At 43.9% G+C, this 13,822-nt stretch overlaps 1 protein-coding gene across 2 annotated transcripts in view; it reads left to right on the forward strand.

The window, feature by feature from the left end:
• ABLIM1 (actin binding LIM protein 1) overlaps window positions 1-13,822 on the forward strand; it is a 265,125-nt gene that overhangs the window by 64,571 nt on the left and 186,732 nt on the right. The window lies entirely within an intron of this gene.

The raw sequence follows: 13,822 nt of genomic DNA on the forward strand, positions 1-13,822 counted from the left end.
CTTTTGATACTAGACCCCTGAAGATGAGAGATTGTAACTTGTTTTGGTTTCTGGACAGTACGCTGGTGGGTAATTCCACGTCAGGCAGACGCGCTTTGTACCCTCCCGCCTTCACTTCCGAGGGCCTGCTCTTCTCGGTTTACCAGGACCTCCAGGGAGCTCAGGTCCACTGTCCCACCCAGAACGGGCGGGACTGGGAGCCTCAGTGGGCTGTGCTTCACATGTGCGCACTTGTTGCGGTGGCTTCGCGTGCCATAACATTTTCTCCTGCAAACGGACATTATTTTAAAAGATGGTGCTGTTTGAAAAAATCTGGAAATGTGCTTTTGTATTCATTGGTCCACCTTAGTCATTCACTGGGATGACAAAAGTTGACAATCATCAGAATAATAAAATTTAAAGCTGACTGTGGCTGGGTGTGGGCAGTCAGCCAAGAACTCTGCCCCAAGTTCTCCCTCCCCTATTCTTTCCAAGGGGTAACGCCACCCGATATTTACAGGAGGCCTCTAGACTTTTGGACACTCTCTGGGCTCTCCTCGAAGACGGAATCTGAATTGTTATGGCAACACTGTGCATATTAATTAGTATTGATGTGTTACCAATACTTTGAGTTTGGAAACTGTGATTCAGTGGCTTTCACTCACTGAAAAGGGTCTGAGAGATAAAATTAGAATATCTAAAGATGTGTGTTTCTATTTGAATAAGTGTGAAGCACTCTGTTTTCCTTCCACTATAAAGAGTGGGTTTTCGTTTTTGATTTCCAGGAAAGATAGCACAGCAGGGTTTGGAAAATCTCACATGACAGAGAGATGAGATGTAAGCAGAGTAAGTCATCTGGCTAGTGTGTCTGTACTAATATGCACAGGATATTTAGTGGTCAAATTGGAGAGATAAGAAATTTCACTTCTTTTCCCTGTTTTTCACTATTGCATGGTATATTTTTAAGGTGTTTGAAGTCTTTCCACTCGCTGCCAGCTGGAACCCACAGAAAGCTCATGCATGCCTGGAACACTCAACAGCCAGCCTGAATCTCAGTCATCATGAAATTGGAAGTTGGCAGATTATTCTGAGATTTAGAAACAGGCACACCTCTTGTTCGAAACTTAAGGGGTTTGCTCGGCATTGTTTTAAAAGTGCTCTCCATTAGGAATGTTGACCATATCTTTTAATTATCTTTTTTTAAAAAATAGGAGGCTATTTTGAAAGGATATAGGATACGTTTGACCATGCTGAAATTGTGGTTCTCACTCTCGTAGCTGGGTCCCTGATATTTTAAAGCAATAGCACTTTCACCAGCTCACAGGTCCCTGTTTAACAAAGGGACTGCATCCTCCTGCCCTCCCTCTCCTGGCACGCCGAGGGCAGGAGCCAGGTCGATGGCTGTTGGCGGAAGACTTCCATACAGAGATCTGCTACCTGCTGCTCGAGAGGGCGTGCTCAGAGCCAGTGTTGGCGTGCAATTAATGAATCAAGGCATACGAGACCCCCAGCCTTCTCCTTCGTATGGAAGTCTAACTGCTGACATGTGCTTCTGCATCACTGATCCACTTGAAAGGTTGGAGTGGTAGTTAGGGTATTCATTCAGAATATTGGAATTCAGCAAGACTTGTTTCTAAAGGCCACACGTTTCCAAACCGGGGCAGGGCGGGGTCATGAGACACGCCGATCAGCACTTTGTAGGTTTCATGTGAGAGAGTGGAATGCCGGACAGGTTTTTCCGCTTGAACAGCACTCACAGCTGCCACTGCAAATGAGTTCCGCCAAGGTCAGCGACCAGTGGGTCAATTAGAGCGTGACATTGCAGGGACATGCCCGAGGACCACTGAGCATCGGGTGTGATTAGAATGGTCAACAGAGTGCAACAGGCCTTCAGAGGGCCTGTCCCAGTCCTCCCTCCCCAACAGTCCACTTTCACAGGTCCCTGCCACCTCCCTGCCTGTGATGGCACCAGGGTCCCTTGAAGATCTGAAGGAACTAGAAGCTCCCCAGGCCCAGAACCGTTCTCCTTTGTAATGGGAGACCACACCTCACGCCGACGTGTGAGTGGAAGTGGTTTAGAGACTCAGATGAGGTGGGCTACACAGTGCTCTTAGAGAAACGTCACCGTAAGTGGGCGGCTGCTCTTTAATGGGGAGCCCACCTGCGTTAACTATTTTAAAATGGTTTAAATGGTCTACTCTCTCTGTGTTTCATGTATAAGGTGTTTCTGGCTGTGCACACAGCCAGGTGTTTTTTCACGTGCACACCTGTATAAATCTAACAAATTTAATTAGCCATTTTACTTTAGGGCTCTTGACATCACCCATGTCATTATTATTATTATTATTATTATTATTATTATTATTATTATTATTTGTTTTACCTTAAAGTTCCTCCCATTGCCATAGTCTGCCTCCAGTTGGCAGCTTCCTCAGGAAGGGTGTGTGGATGTGTATAGAGCCCTCCTTAGACTTGGCATTGGAGCCGTTCATTAACGTTCTGTCTGTTATTGTTAATTTGCTAAGCACCTTTCAGCAGGTGGCAGGCACTGAGCTAGGTACTATGCGGAATAAATCTCTGTCATTTGGAACCTATAATCTTGGAAGGACCGGTGGCATGTGTGTGCCAAAGATGTGCTGGGCAACTCACCGACATGAGAAATCAGTAAGGCTTGGCTAGGGTGAGGGGCGGCTGCAGTCACCTAAGGAGGGTGGGACGCTGGCTAGGGAAGACCTGGGGGCTCCTCGAAGTATTGGTGGCCCCACCGGCTTCAAGGGGCACCCGCTGACCACAGGTCACTTCGAAGCAGCATGGCGGGAGGGAGCCTGTGGTCCTCAAGAGCTGTCTCTGCGCCTCCTTCCCGACAGAGCCACATGGGTTGGGATTTATTTTCCCCTGGCTAAAGGGACTGTTCTTTGGTGAATTTCAAAGTTATTTTCTTCCAATAGAAGTGGATAATTGTAGACTTCCAGAAGGACAGCATAGCATGTTCCTTCCAAACACAATATTAAGGTCTTGAGCCCTAGAGGCAGAGATTTGGTTCGCATCCCAGCTTTGACACCTACTTGCCATGTAACCTTGGGTGAGTGCCTTGATTTTCCTAAGCCTCAGTGTGCACATCTATAAAATGGAGCTAGTAATACTGCCTGCTTTATACGGCTGTGAGGGTTCAACGAGGATGTCTCTAACGCCCGTGGCACAGCGCCTCCCATGCAGTAATGAATGGCTTATTATAATTAGCAATTATCATTCTACTTGAGAAATCCAGATGTTTCTTAATTAATTATATGGTTGTATAGTGCTTGGGATCCAAGGCCTGGGTTCTAGTTTGGTAATTTTATTTTAATGTATATATTTCATTTTCTTTATTTTTATATACAAAAATGAAAGAAGAAGCTTTTTTAAAAAGATTATTTTATTGTTGCTCAATTACTGTTGTCTGCATTCACCCCCTCCACTCCTCTCCAACCCTCGCCAAACCCATCTCCCTCCCTTGCTTCCACGTACCCCCATACACACCCTTGGTTTTGTCCGTGTGTCCTTTATAGATGTTCCTGAAAACCCTTCCCCCATTATCCCCTCCCACCTCCCCTCTGGTTACTGTCAGATTGTTCTTATGTCTGTGGTTATATTTTGCTTGCCTTTTTCATTGAAGAAGATTTTACTGTAAAATTTTCAAACAATGTATGAAAGGCAAAACACTCCCCTTGACCACCATTCAAGTCTAGGAAGTAACTACTCTCATTGGTTTTATTTTCACTGATGTAATGTAGGTGCCTAGTTTGAAAAGCCAAGTGGTGTCTCCTCCCAGGAGTAGGAGACCAAGGAATGAGAGCCAAGGATTCTAGAGTTTTTCTGGCCTGACATCCTATGATGACTGAAGAAACTGTGGCGTTTCTGTTATAGAATGTGGGATGTGCTATAAAATGCTTTTCTAATGGGACTTTTTACCTTCTTATTGTTCATGATTGAATAAACTTGCTGTCTATAGATATTAATATTTCCAATTTGATCTGTTTGGGGGAAATCATTGATAGTGCTCAAGAGAGACCTGGTAAGCCCCTAGAACAACAAGAGTTAGCAAACCTTTTCTGTAAAGAGCCAGATGGTAAAATTCTGGGTGTTATAGGGTATATAATTCTGTGTTGCCACTACTACTGTCCCTCCCTCCCTCTCTTTCTAATTCTTTAAAAATAAAAACAGTCCTGGCTGGTGTAGCTCAGTGGATTGAGCACAGGCCTGCAAACCAAAGGGTTGCAGTTCGATTCCCAGTCAGGGCACATGCCTGGGTTGCAGGCCAGTTTCCAGCAGGGGATGCATGAGAGGCCATCATACATCGATATTTCTCTCTCTCTCTTTCCCTTCCCCTTTAAAGATAAAGCAATAAAACCTTTAAAAAATAAAAAATAAAAACAAACAAACAAAAAGAAGCCCACTTTTAGCTTGGAATAAGATAAAAATGAGTGTGAAATGAATGGTTAGAAAAAAAATGGTTCAAGTGCTTGAGATAACTATTTCCTCTTCCTGGCTTAATCACTCCACCAGACCGCAGGCTGTGTGAGGGAAGAAACGGTACAACCTGTTCATCACAGTGTATCAGTATCTTCCAAGGACAGTGCCTGACCCATAGCAGACACTCAATAGAGATGTATTGAATGAAAAGAAAAAGTCAAATAGTGTTGTAAGGCTTACTTAGAAATTGAGAAGTTCCTTGACCCATCTTCCTTCACTCCTAAGTGCAACTCTTTGTTCATCTGTTTCAGTGGTTTCTTCTGATACTCAACACATTATGGATTTTATTTATTTATTTTTAGAGAGGGGAAGGGAGGGAGAGAGGGAGAGATACATCAATGTCTGGTTGCCTCTCATGTGCCCGCTGCTGGGGACCTGGTCCCGCAACCCAGGCATATGTCCTGACTGGGTATCAAACTGGTGACCTTTTGGTTTGCAGGCTGGCGCTCAATCCACTGAGCCACACAAGCCAGGGCACAGTATGGTTTTTAAAGGTTTAAAGTGCATTTCTAGACTTTGCACTTTAGGCACTATCTATTGTGAAGAATGTTGAAGAGTTAAATTCTGACCATTTGCAATAAATCAGTAGATAATGCCTACAATGAGGAAAAATGTCAAGAGATGGCCATATACACATCTTATTCAGACAGAGGGATTTACCCCTCATAAGTGCCAGGACAAACAGCTAAAAAGACTTTAAAGAGGTGGCCTCCTCTCTCGTATCCCATCTCCACATACAGGGAAAGGGCCTAGAGATCTCTCAGGTTGTCACAGCAACTCCTGTCATCTTCAGCCAGTGACACTGAGGGTTGGTGTCCCAGCAGAGAGAAGAAGGGGAAGGACCATGGAAGCTTTGCTGTTTATGATAAAGACGTCAGCCCACCCTCCCGTTCACCATCCTATCCTTTACCTCCACCTCCAGCAGCACCTAGAGCTTCCCCACGCCTTTTCCCACTTTCCCCAGGTGAACTTTGCCCTCCGGGATAGATTTCAGCTCTTTCCTCTTTGCTTATGTCATTCACTCACTTTCCAGACTCCAAAATGCTGTTGACATCTCTTGTCTACAGTTGTATCTCCCTTGCTGTCTTTGGGGTTTTGTTCAGGCACAGAGATGAACACATGTTCACAGCACCGTGTCTCACTAGAAGCTCAAAGTTTCTGTAGAGCTTGGCACTCAGTTACTGTCTTACGCTCTGATTATGCCGCACTTTATTCTATCTTCTACAACAGAACTGCAAGTTCATTGCTGTTAGAAACTATGATTTTTATATCTTTCAGAGATGTCAGTAGTGAACACACAGTGACTGGTTTTTTTCTGAATAGTTCATTTTTTCTGATATACGGCTGACAAGGGACATTTATATACATTATCTTTTAGACTATAGTTCCATAAAAGGCACATCACTAAACAAATATTGCAACTTTTCAGTTTAAGATTCCAAAAAGCATTTTAGTGGTATTTTCAGACAGGGTACTCTTGTATTGATTAGCTATTGCTGCTTCATAAGCCATTCCAAAATTCAGAAGCTTAAAGCAATGATCATTTATCACTTTCCATGAGTCTGCAGGGTCTTCTAGGGGTCAGCTGCTTTAGGCTGAATCGGGGCAGTTTGCTTGGCTTCCTCGCCTTCGTGGATAGCCCTGCCTTACACATCTCTCACCCTCCTCTTGGGACCAGCAGGTCACCCCAGCCATGTCCTCATCGCCATGAAGCAGAAGGACAGCAGATGAAGCAGCACGACACACGACTCCTTGAGGACTGAGCTCAGAACTTCCACACGGTGGCTTCCTCTTATTGTAGAGGCCAGAGCAAGCCCGGTCTCAAAGTGGGAGGGCGCGGTCAGGTCACACGGCTGAGGGCTTGGGTACAAGGAGGGGGGATAAATTAGGGCCACTGATGTCATCGGCCATATGTTTTATGTAGTGGCAGTAGCCCTGGCATGAGTGAGTCCATCCTGAGACTCACTGGAGTAAAAGTCTTATGTCCAGTTAACCTGACAATTTTCATTCTTGATTAAAAAAAAACTAAAAGACACTCCTGACTCTCAGGGACCTCACTAACCATACCTGAGGAAATGGTCTCAAGTGAAACCAACGATAAGATGTTTATAGAGCCAAAGGCTAAGAAAGAGAAGATTTGAACATTTTGTGCGACTAGCCTAAAGCTAACCTTTTCTGTAAAGAACCAGATAGTAAGTATTTTAGCTTTGGGGAGCCCGGTGGTCTCTGTCGTGACTATTTCCTGTGGTTACAGCACAGAAGTGGCCATAGATGATACATAAGTGGATAGACGTGACTGTCACCCATGAAAACCTCATTTGGAAAACCAGACAAAAGATTAGTTTATAGACCACTAGCCTAGAGGATTGAAAAAATGAGTCAGCTAGGGAAGACTTTTTGAAGAAGGAACAGTGGTTTCAGAGGCAATAAAGATTAGTTTAGCTTAACAAGGTATGTTCTCGAGATGAAGTCAGAAACCCGCATGGTCATTCAGGAGACAACTTTTTCCAACAGGTCAGTGTGGCTGAGTTGGAATGAAAACAGATGGCTTTTCAAAAGTATTGTTGGCTACAGATTCTGTCTGCTTTTGAAAGCCTGTTTGAAAGCGTGTCTGCTATGAACGTTAGTGCTTTTGTTTATAGCTGGAGAATGAGAGAGAAAGGGTTAGAAATTAAGTGAAAGAAATAACCCAATTAAAATGATTTGACTTTATGCCACTTGAAAATCTTTATTTGACTGGTGTGACCTAGATTTTTATAAAGGGACTAACAGAATTAATGAGGATGATTTATTTTTAACTATTAAGGAACTATGCAGTATTAAGTGGGTATTTCCCCCCTCAGTTGTATTTCACTTAGATTTTACTTAGACATATTCATGTTTTCCCCCATATTTGAAGAATAAAAAAAGCTTAGAATACTGTTAGAAAATAAAGGAGTGTTTTTTCACTTGAAATCTTTTTTTTTAATTGACTTTAGAGAGAGGCTAAGGAAGGGAGAGAAATAGTGATTGGCTTATGCACCTCAGCCACAACTCTGGCATGTGCCCTGACTGGGAATTGAACCTGCAACCTTTTGGTTCATGGGCCAACGCTCAACCAACTGAGCCACACCGGCCAGGGCTTGCTTAAAATTTTTAATACCTGTTTATTCAATTACCATCAGCTTGTTGTCAGTAGCCATGGCTTTGACAAACTTCTGATTAAACCCAGATACTGAAGAGTTGGGAATGTAGCTTTAGGAAAGACAGAACTGAGGAATGTCCCTTGGATAAGGGCCTTAATTCTATGAAAAAGTTTTCTAAAGCTTCAGACTTTTCCCAAAGGTTTCTTGGGTTTTGTCTCCTGGGGGAGGTGTCAGAATAGACACAAAATGGGGGAGGAGGAATGTGTGAAGGACGTTGTTTTTCTTCCTCCCGTCACTGCTACTTCCCTGGGGAATGAGTGCAGCAAGTGAGCAGTGAGGGAAAAGACCACCGCGAGTCCGCGAGTCTCCCCTCCGCGTCGCTCGGGGCCAGCTGCCCGTTCCAGGCGAGCAGCGTGGGCGGGGGGGGGGGGGGGGGTCGCGAAGGGAGGGAACCAGGATCCTCAGAAGTAAGATTTTTCTCAAGGTAACCATACCCCGTCCTGATTTCACTGTAACTACATATAGGTAAAATAAAACTGCACCATGAAAGTGCTTAGAAGCCTTCATTCCTCGTCTTTATGCCCCAAGGTTAGCAATAAAGTTCAAAGGAATTCTTGGGAGGTTTTGAGAATGCAATAATTTGGAATCCCCTGTGTTTCTTGGAAAAACACCATTTTCCCAGGTAACATAATCACACAAATCCACTCTCGCTATTACTGATTATCGTCCATTTTTAAAAAAATTTTTAATAGACATTGTTTTCTTCTTTTCTTGGGAAGTCCTCTTTCCTCTTTTTTGGTTAATTTCTTTTGTGTGTGGCGTTGTGTGTGGCGTTTTGTTCCTGCAAAATAGGTTGAGACCCTAATCCCCTGTGCCCTTGAATGTGACCTTGTTCAGATAGGGATCCTTGCAGATGATCAAGTTAGGATAAGGTCATTAGGAGGGGCCCTAATGCAATATGACTGGAGTCTTTGTAAGAAAGTGGAAATCTGGATGCAGAGGCTGACTCAGACAGAGGAAAAGAGGTGGAGATTCAGGGGGAGAATGAAGCACAAGCCAAGGAACACCTGAGGCCACCAGAGGCTGCGGGGAGGCCTGGAAAAGACTCGCCCTCCCAGCTTTCAGAAGGAGCCGACCCTGCTGACACCTTGCTCTCAGACCTCTGGCCTCCAGAACGGTGAGGGGATACATTTTTGTTGTTTAAGCAAAGCGATTGGTGGCACTGCAAAGGCAGCCCTAGGCAATGCAAGCGGGTATAAAGTCATGGTAAGCACTCCAAGAGTTAATGTGTGTAAATGAATGTGAAGACCCGTGTCTGTCCCATACTATTATTTTATTACAGTGGAGGCTTCATTCAGCCTGGGAGTCACCAATGTGGGGCAATCTACCTATAATGACAGCTCTTCAATGACTGCAGGTCCCTGGGAACCCTGGGACACGGGGAACAGGTAGTCATCGCCAAGCAGATGAACAGGACTTGCTACCATCGTGTGACGGCCGCAGAAAAAGCCGTGTGTTCGCAGAGAAGAGAGCCCCAGAGAGGGACTGAGTCCAGGATCTGCCAAGACACTTCCAGAGATCCAGCCTCACAGTAAACTGGCTGCTGTTCTGTCTTGTTATGAGTGAGGACATTTTATTTTTAGTCTGTTTACGACTCTCAGAGCTTTCCTATGAATTTCTGGTTTTGAAGGTTTTAACAGCGTGTTGCTGTTCTGCCGCCTTCACTTCCACAGGAACATCAAGAAGAACAATAATTAGCTACAATTTCTGAGTGCTTGTTGTATGACATATACATGTCACACGTACATGTTTCAAGTCTTTAATGGTCTCAGCCGCTCTTTTATTGTCCTATTTCACAAAGGAGAACACTGTAGCTCCTGGAAGTGTCTTGCCCGATATTGTAGCAGAGGCAGACCTTGAATCCAAGTCTGATTGTAAAGTTTATCCTCTCACTACGTCTCAAGTCCCTGGACATAAAATGACTAAGAATACAAGCAGGTTCGTATAGTTAAAATGAACATTTAAAATAGCAACTACTCAGCTTATTTTTAAAGGTTGAAAAGCAAAGGTGTATACGGAGGTTCTTTGTAAGCCACGGTTTGCTCACCAGCTCACCTGCTTCATCTTTTCAATTTTTTCCCTGTGAATACATTTGCCTCAATGTTTGCCTGTAATGCCTCTTTTTTTTTCCTGTACAAATTTAAAAGCAACTCTAGGAATTTGATCTTGAATGGCAACAAACAAACAAGAAAGAACCAAATAAGTATTAAGCACCTACTGTTGTCCAGTCACAGTGGTTAGGGAAACAGTCGCTATGTCCTTGTTCTCATGGTGCTCGTTATGTGTTTTTGGAAAGACAGACTTCATGCAGGTAACTGTGTGGTTGTAGCCCATGGCACTGTGAGAAAATGTAGAGTGTAAGAATCCAGTGTAGATGGGGGCACCCCGGGAGGCCTCACAAGGTAAGTGACATTGAAGCTGCAACCCAGCTGTCAAGTAGGAGTCAACATGACAGTGGCGGGAGCCCCACATCTCACCTGATAGAGGGGAAAGTATGTATGATGTCCCTGATGCACAGGAGAGCCCCGTGCGGCCACTGGGACCAGAGAGTGGTGACTGAGGACGAAGGTGTCAAGCGACCAGGATGAAGATGCTTATTCATGCAGACCGTGGTAAGAGGCCTGGTTGGGCGAAGACCAGACATTGAAGGGTTGCTGTGCCAGTTCCCATGGTAACGATTTCTACAACAAAAAGTGACTGCAAGTAAATCTGAATGTCCTGGTGGTGTTGGTGGAAAGATTTTTAAATCAGAGAAATAAAAGGGAATAGGACTCAGACAGAAGGTCATTTGATCTGCAACAAAGATGCCAGAGCAATTCAGTGCAGAGAGGAAGGACCTTTCCATCAAGGGTTCTGCTGGAGCCACGGGCTGGCCCTCGCGTACCACTAACAAGCCTTAAATGGAGGTAGAACATAAAAAATAAAGCAGTTTCCTTCTGGGATAAAACACAGGAGAGGATCTTCGTAACCATAGGTTAAACAAAGGTTTTCTTTTAAAGAGCCAAAAGCAAGCACTTGCCACAAAAGAAAAAAGTTGCTGAGCCCTGGCTGGTGTAGCTCAGTGGATTGAGCGTGGGCCTGCAAACCAAAGGGTTGCAGTTCGATTCCCAGTCAGGGCACATGCCTGGGTTGCAGGCCAGTTCCCAGCAGGGGACTCATGAGAGGCAACCATACATTGATATTTCTCTCCTTTTCTCCTTCCCTTCCCCTCTAAAGATAAATAAATAAAAAATCTTTAAAAAAAGAAAGAAAAAAGTTGCTAAATTGAATTTTGTGAAAATGAGGGATTGTTCACTAGCAGACATCATGAAGAAAGTGAAAAGGCAAGCCACCATCTCAGAGAAAATAGTTGCGTTATGTTTATCTGAAAAAATACTCAGATCTCATGTAGATCAAGAACTCCTACAGATCAATGAGAAAAGGGCCAATTTTCCATACTTCCCAAAGTCATACACTTCACAAAGAAGGATGTCCCACATTGCCAACCAGCACATTAAAAAGTCTCGCCCTCATTAGTCATCATCAAAATGCAAGTTAAAATCCCAGTGATGTTTTTTGTGAACCATTATTCATCTGTCAGAATGGCCAACATTGAAAGGACTGGTAATACTCATTATGGCAAGGATGTGAAACAACTGGAAATTCAGCATGCCATATACTCGAGATTTGTGAACTTTATTGTATGTAAATCGACTTCAATTAAAAATTCAAGATTAGAATTATTGTACAAGGTTTGAATGGCACAGGAGTAAGTTTTGCTAAACCAGAGTTGGAAATGGCACCTGTAGTGTGATCTGAACTACATAAGCAATTTTATTTTTGAAAAAATGAAAGAAAATACAAGGAAGAATTAACAGTGTTTTCCAGATGATAGGCTTGTGTTATTTCCATTTCTTTATAGTTTTCAGTGTTTCCCGAATTTTCTCTAATGAAGTGTGTTACTTCAATCTCAGAAAATGAAATGGAAGGAACTATAGCTAAGAAGATATTTGACATAACTTGACCCTCAATTAGAAATCAAGTTTGAAAATGTAGGGATTAAGTAGCAATTCAGAGAAGAATACAGGGGCCTATGAGTCAGAGAAGGCTCCCCCAGCAGTAACCCTAAGAGGCCAGCATTTGGGGGAGGATGTGGCTAGAGGTGGGGGCAGCGGTTGGCCAGTTAACCTTGAGTGATGCTTCCATGGGCCTGTGTTCCTCAGCCTGCCTTTGTTTCTGTCCACTTCTTAGATGCCTGTGGCCCTTCAAGCAGGTAATTTTCCTTCAACTCTAACATGATAATGTTTAAAGCCATTTGTAAATCTTATTCTTAAAAAGCCCTTTTTCCTACCCTTTTCCATTTTCAGGCATTACCATTTGCTCTGTTCTCTATTGTGAGGCTACCTCCCCCCACTCCCCGTTTCTCTCTGTGCCAATGGGAGTCTAAAAATTAATTGTGCCGAGCCATTCTCTCCTCCTGAAAAATAAATAAATAAAAGAGTCTCCCCCCATCTCTCTCTCTCTCTCTCTCTCTCTCTCTCAGACACACACACACACACACACACACACACACACACACACACACACACACGGAGCGCCAGCTGATCCATCTGTCTTGTTGGAGACGACATCCACCACCCACTTCATCCTGGTACAGGCTATTTTTGTTTGCTTTGTCTTGAGAGCTCCTATATTGAAAGCCTTTAACAATGACTTTGGTTTCCATCAGAAAAGAAAAAGCAAAGCACTCTGTTCTCCCGTTTTATATTTATTACAGAGCTGTAGGCAAAGAAATGCTCAGTAAATGCGGATGGAATTGCCTTCATACAGATCATGGTTTGTGCCCCATTCGGATTGTTCCGCGAACATTTGTACTAACAGGCGCACATTTGTAATTACGAAGTAGACTGTGGGAGGGGTGATATTCTTCAGAGTCCAATTTTTTTTTCCTGAATCTGTTCTCTGAAAACTTGTGTCCTCTTAGGTGAGTTTTTAATTACTGCATTTTCAAATTCTCTGTGATGAAATGAAGCCTTCTGTAAGTGGTTTTTTTAAACTGCCTTTCTTCTTGGCAGAGTAAATAATAGCATTATGCTGTGTTACTGGAAAGTTTAATCAATAAAGTGTATGTGTCTTTAATTAGAATGCCAGGAAGAACTGCTGAGTTGGACCATTTAGTTAATGCAAAAAGCTGGGAAGTTCAAGTATTTATGTACAGAGGGTCAGTTTGAATAAACTGAGTCTGGATGGACAATTTGAATACTTTTCCCAGACAACCTACATGAAGTATTTATTCTAAGGTCCGATCTACATAAATATTATTGAAATATTACTGAAGCCCCTCCCCTGAGCAGGCACAAAGGGGAGCTCGCCTTTGCTTTCAAGAAGTTCGTGGTCCAGTCATTTGTCTTCTCTCACCCACTCCTGTGGCTCCAGCCCACACCTGGTGGATCTCTTCAACTTTGACTTTCCCCCCGAGACCCAGAGCAGCCTCCCCAGCTGCCTGCTGGACACGGCTTCATGGATGTTCTGAAGACACCTGAAGCTTGTTAGCACATCTGAAATTAGTTTACCATCACCTCTCTCCACCAAACTCTTTTTCCTACGGTCTTGTCTCAGGGGCTCTACTTTTTCCATCCCAAATACTGTCGGCCCAGGCAAGCCCCCACATCGTGGCCTGCCCCCAACAGTGCCATGGGATACCACGCTGCTCTGCTTTGAGACTCCAAAAGTAGGTATCGCATTTGTTCTCGCTTCCAAAAGCTCATAGAATGGGTGTTCACCGTGGGGTAATTACACTCAGGTTATGATTGACAGCATGTCAGACAGAAGTTACGATTTCCGCATTGGGGGAAATGAAAGAGGCAAAACCTAATGGGGATACATGGATGAATCTCAAAAACGTGCTGATCAAAAGAAGCTGGAGACAAAAGAGCTCACGCTGGCTAGTTCTATTGATATGAAGTTCTAGCGTGCGCAGCAGTGGTGATAGGAATCCGAGCAGTGCGTGCCTCTGCTGTGGGGTTGGGGGTTGGTTGCCCTGCCGGAGTGCAGTAACTCTCAGCGGCGAGGGAAGTGTCCTCTCTTGCGACAAAGACACGCGTTGCCTTGGTGGATGCGTTCCCCAAAACTCATTGAATCGTAAAGCTAAGATGTATGCATGCTTT

This window comes from Sturnira hondurensis, unplaced genomic scaffold (assembly GCF_014824575.4).
Source record: "Sturnira hondurensis isolate 20B ecotype Veracruz unplaced genomic scaffold, ASM1482457v3 Scaffold0014854, whole genome shotgun sequence".
Lineage (NCBI taxonomy): Eukaryota > Metazoa > Chordata > Mammalia > Chiroptera > Phyllostomidae > Sturnira > Sturnira hondurensis.